We start from the raw sequence: 5,589 nt of genomic DNA on the forward strand, positions 1-5,589 counted from the left end.
TGCATTTATTCTCATCCCAAAAGAGTTAAAATAGAAAAATGGGACTATAACTCACCTTAATAGCAAACGAAGTAACCACACAAATAAGCGAACAGCAATCGAAGTAAATTGATCAGGAATGATCACAACGCCGACCTATAAATAAAGCAGGTCGATATAAATAACTAACTTAGTTCAAGTCTTAGTATGATAGCTATTGTACATGTTACAAGTAGACATAGAACAATACTCAACATGCATCGGTTTGATCGGAACAGCGTACGGACACACACTTTCTATTTTTAGAAAGTTTCTATTTTTAGCAGGTTTCCATTTTTGGAAAGTTTCTATTTTTGGAAAGTTTCTATTTTTGGAAAGTTTCTATTTTAGGAAAGTTTCTATTTTTGGAAAGTTTCCAAATTTAGAAAGTTTCTATTTTTAGAAAGTTTTAAGTTAGGAAAGTTTCCTTATTTAGAAAGTCAACAAAGTCAACTAAAAGTCAAAGTCAACTGAAAGTAAACTCAAAAGTCAACCTCGATCAAACATAGTCAACATTAATTTTAAAAGTATAAGTTATAATAATAATATAAGTTATAATGTTAATTAAAGTTAAATATGTATAATTATGTTATAACATAAGTTTAATTAAATTAAAATGAATTATTAAAGTTAACATAAGTTTAAATGATATAATTAATATAACATAAGTATTTAATTAATTAATTAAATATTAGTCATAATATAAGTATTATTAATTAATAATAAATTTTAAATCATATCATAAGTATTATTAATTAATAATGAATTATTAATCATATCATAAGTTTCTAATTATAATTTTTATATCATAAGTAATTTAATAATAATGAAAATCATTATTTATATCATAAGTTATAATTAATAACCATAAGTTTTAATTAAAAGTTCATCGGTGTAGCGACCCCGACAAATCGTCAAGTGACGGTGTCGGCTACGTGGGTCCCATTACCTGATTATAAGTCTTTAAGATAACGTTTGACCAAAATATGTCGCCTTCATTTCAAAATAAAGATTGTTTCAAAGTTTACAAGAATTGTTCAACCAAAAGTTAAGTTACAACGTTATCAGTACGATTGAAATCTAGGCGACACGGTTTAAAGTAAAGTCAAAAGATGCTCCATGAAATGCATGTATACTCGACATTGGATGCAAGTATCAAATAGTGAGCGGAAGCATGTATCACATATCGTGCAAGACCTGAGAAAAACATAGAAATCTGTCAACGAAAACGTTGGTGAAATCATAGGTTTAAGTAAGTAAGTACAAGTGAACCACAAGATTTGCATCAAAGAAATAATAGTAATACATTCCAAAAGTTTGTTTCACGAGCACCCAATTATCAAAGCTTAACATTCCATCCATTGTATACCCCATCCATAGTGCTAGAACAAACACTGATTCTCGAAAATATATTTCATCCGTAGACGGTAGCGAACCGTCAGAGATGAGGGTTGTCAACCCATATGGCCATATAACATAAGTTCTCGCTTACACCCGACAAGTGTAACTAATGATAATCGAATTGAGGATTTTTGTTCTAAACTCGTATGTAGAATGTTGGTTTTCCCGTTCTTGTGTTCACTTAGTTCAAAAGAATCGTTTATGTTTTCTCATCCCAAATATAAGTTCAAAAAGAGTAAAAGTGGGACTATGATCTCACCTTGAGTGCACGAGTAGTAAAGTACTTCAACAAGTAAACGTGTGCAAAGAACAATGCTAGTCTTGACCTAAACAATAGGTTGTATCATTAACGGTAAACACGATAGGTCAAAGATGTTCAATTAGTCCTATGGCTCGTTAAGACTCGATCATAATAGCATGTGAATCAAATTGTCATGTTTCATGCTAGATACAAGTATAAAAGCATGTTAGAACGATTGCACAACCATTTGGTTAAGTTTGATTAAAAGTCAACTTGGTCGGGTCAAAGTCAACGAAAAAGTCAACATGTTCGGGTCGGGTCCCGAACTATTTTTCTGAGGTTTTTAATCATATATGAGTATGTTAGAACAAGTTTCATGTGAATCGGAGGTCCATAGTATGCCAAACATTTTTCGTAATTTGGACATGGTGGTCAGAACCTGACCACGGCTTATGTCGCGCCGCGACATAGTCTGGCCGCGCCGCGGCATTGGCCGTGCGCTGGTACCTGGTCAGTCTCAATTGTTCAAGTCCCAAATCAAAACTCTTTCAAGCATAAATTACAAACCGCTAACATTTAGAACTCGCACCTTATATCGTTGGAAAGGTAATTTGACAAAGAACACAACTAAACACGTTTCATCAATCAATCTACCTATTATAACAACCAAAACCGCATCTAATGCTCAACATTAATCGCATACAAGTTCATAAATGCAATTCAATGATTCGGGCAACCAATTTACATGAATGATATGCCGTTTCGAAGGTAATCAAGCATACATTCTAACTAAACACTTACCAACCATAATCCATGGCATTCAATGCATCAAAAGTCCATTTCAAGTTCATTAAACCCTAACCCAATTTTACCAAAATCATAAATCGAGTTCATGAACTTTTCTAAAGCAACCTACACATCAAATTGAAGCTAGTGATACTAGTAACACAATTAAAACATGAACTTTAACAATCAAACAACATTTAATCTTCCAAAATGCAAGATTAAGCAAACCCATTTCAAATGTTCAAACTAGTTACTCAAAACAACAAATCGAGCAAGTAAATCATATATTCATGCTAGACACGAGCCATAGACACTAACTAACACCATTTCAAATCAAAAACACGAATTTAGAGAAATCTAGAGTTTTAGAAATGTTACCCAAACGAGATGAAGTTGGTATCAAATTTTAGAGGATGAAGAGAGGATTCCAAATATGTAATTTGTTTTGTTGTAAGCCTCCTAGATCGAATTTAGATGATGAATGATTGAATTGGGTGTTTGTATGTGTGTTCTTGCTAGAGAGAAAGAGAGAGAGATGGAGGTGAGTGAATGGTGGTGATTGGGGTGGACTAGTTGACCTAGTCAACTAGTTTGCCCCGTGTCAATTTTAGTCCCTCGAGTTTAGAAGCGGGTGCGGGATTTAACCGATCGAATATTTTTAAAACGCAAGTTAACGAGAGGTGTTATAATTAAATGACGGAATTATTATGAACGTTAGTCAACGGAAACTACGAATTTAAATAACGAAAGGTATTATTTAAAAAAAAAAGACGGGCGTTAAAATAATTTAACGGAAAAATGCGGGATGTTACATTATCCACACCTCAAAAGAAATTTCGTCCCGAAATTTAGTTGGAAATAATAATCGATACCTCTCACTCGAGACCGGAGATGTCAATGCTATGAATAAGTGAAGGTATGATAATGCTAAAAACGAACATATATTTCATAGCATTATTCCTCAAGAAAGACAAGCTTTTAGTTGCAATTGTTCTATTTACAAGTGATATTCGTTTAAATAATAAAAGGTGAAGACAAAAGACAGATTCGACGAATTGAAGACGCAAACGACCAAAAAGCTCAAAAGAACAAAAGACAATCAAAAAGGTTCCAATTATTGATAAGAAACGTCTCGAAATTACAGAAGTACAAGATTCAAAACGCAAAGTACAAGATATTAAATTGTACGCGAGGACATTCAAAAATCCGGAACCGGGACTAGAGTCAACTCTTAACGCTCGACGCAACGGACTAAAAATTACAAGTTAACTATGTATATAAATATAATATAATATATAATTAATTATATTAATTATATATATATTATATATATATATATTAAAAACCGTCGGCAGCAAGAAACTCCAAGGGTGTGAGCTGTAAATACATCTCCGCGACTCGCGGAGTTTTAAGGGCATTTTGCCGCGAGTCGCGGAGCCCCAATTTTCAACTCTGGCTATAAAGCCAACCGAATTCTGATCAAATTTCATCATCTTTTTTCTTCCTCTTCATACGTAAAATTTATAATTTATATTTTAATTTTAATTATAATTCTAATAATAAGGGTATGTTAGCGAATGTTGTAAGGGTGTAAGTCGAAATTCTGTCCGTGTAACGCTACGCTATTTTTAATCATTGTAAGTTATGTTCAACCTTTTTATATTAATGTCTCGTAGCTAAGTTATTATTATGCTTATTTAAAACGAAGTAATCATGATGTTGGGCTAATTACTAAAATTGGGTAATTGGGCTTTGTACCATAATTGGGGTTTGGATAAAAGAACGACACTTGTGGAAACTAGACTATGGGCTATTAATGGGCTTTATATTTGTTTAACTAAATGAAAGTTTGTTAATGTTAATATAAAGAATTACAATTGGGCGTCCCTATAATTTACCATATACACTCAATCGGACACGATGGGCGGGGTATTTATATGTACGAATAATCGTTCATTTAACCGGACACGGGAATGGATTAATAGCCACTAGAATAATCAAAACAGGGGTAAAATTACATTCAAGGGTAATTGGTGTAATTGTTAACAAAGTAGTAAAACCTTGGTTTACACGCAGTCGATAACCTGGTGTATTCATTAAACAAAGTATTAAAACCTTGTTACAATTCGAATCCCCAATTAGTTGGAATATTTAACTTCGGGTATAATAATAATTTGACGAGGACACTTGCAATTTATATTTATGACTGATGGACTGTTATGGACAAAAACCAGACGGACATATTAAATAATCCAGGACAAAGGACAATTAACCCATGGGCATAAAACTAAAATCAACACATCAAACATCATGATTACGGAAGTTTAAATAAGCATAATTCTTTTATTTCATATTTAATTTCCTTTATTTTATATTTAATTGCACTTCTAATTATCGCACTTTTATTATTTGTTATTTAATCGCACTTTTAATTATCGTATTTTTTTTATTATCGCAATTTTATTTTATCGCATTTTTATTATTTGCAATTTCATTATCGTTATTTACTTTACGCTTTAATTTAAGTCTTGTATTTATTTTATATTTTACATTAGGTTTTAACTGCGACTAAAGTCTTAAAATCGACAAACCGGTCATTAAACGGTAAAAACCCCCCTTTATAATAATAATATTACTTATATATATATTTGTATTTTTATAAAAGTAAACTAATATAGCGTTGAGCTTTGTTTAAAGATTTCCCTGTGGAACGAACCGGACTTACTAAAAACTACACTACTGTACGATTAGGTACACTGCCTATAAGTGTTGTAGCAAGGTTTAAGTATATCCATTCTATAAATAAATAAATATCTTGTGTAAAATTGTATCGTATTTAATAGTATTTTCGCACTAAAAATAATACTATTTTATATACACCTCGCTTCACATCAAGTATTTTTGGCGCCGCTGCCGGGGAACACTCTTAAAAGCCGGAAGCGCAACGCTAATAAGAAAAAAAAAATTAGTTAACTTTTATTAAAATTCGTTTTTGTAAAAATACGTTTCAAAAATATAAAAAGAAAAACAAAAATATATGTATTTTTAAGATTTTGTAAATATTTAAGTTTTATAAGTTTCTTTATTTCTATTTTAGTTTATAAAAATATAAGTTTTATTTTAAAATCGTTTATTTAAATTAA

The sequence above is a fragment of the Rutidosis leptorrhynchoides genome, chromosome 4 (genome assembly GCF_046630445.1).
Source record: "Rutidosis leptorrhynchoides isolate AG116_Rl617_1_P2 chromosome 4, CSIRO_AGI_Rlap_v1, whole genome shotgun sequence".
NCBI lineage: Eukaryota > Viridiplantae > Streptophyta > Magnoliopsida > Asterales > Asteraceae > Rutidosis > Rutidosis leptorrhynchoides.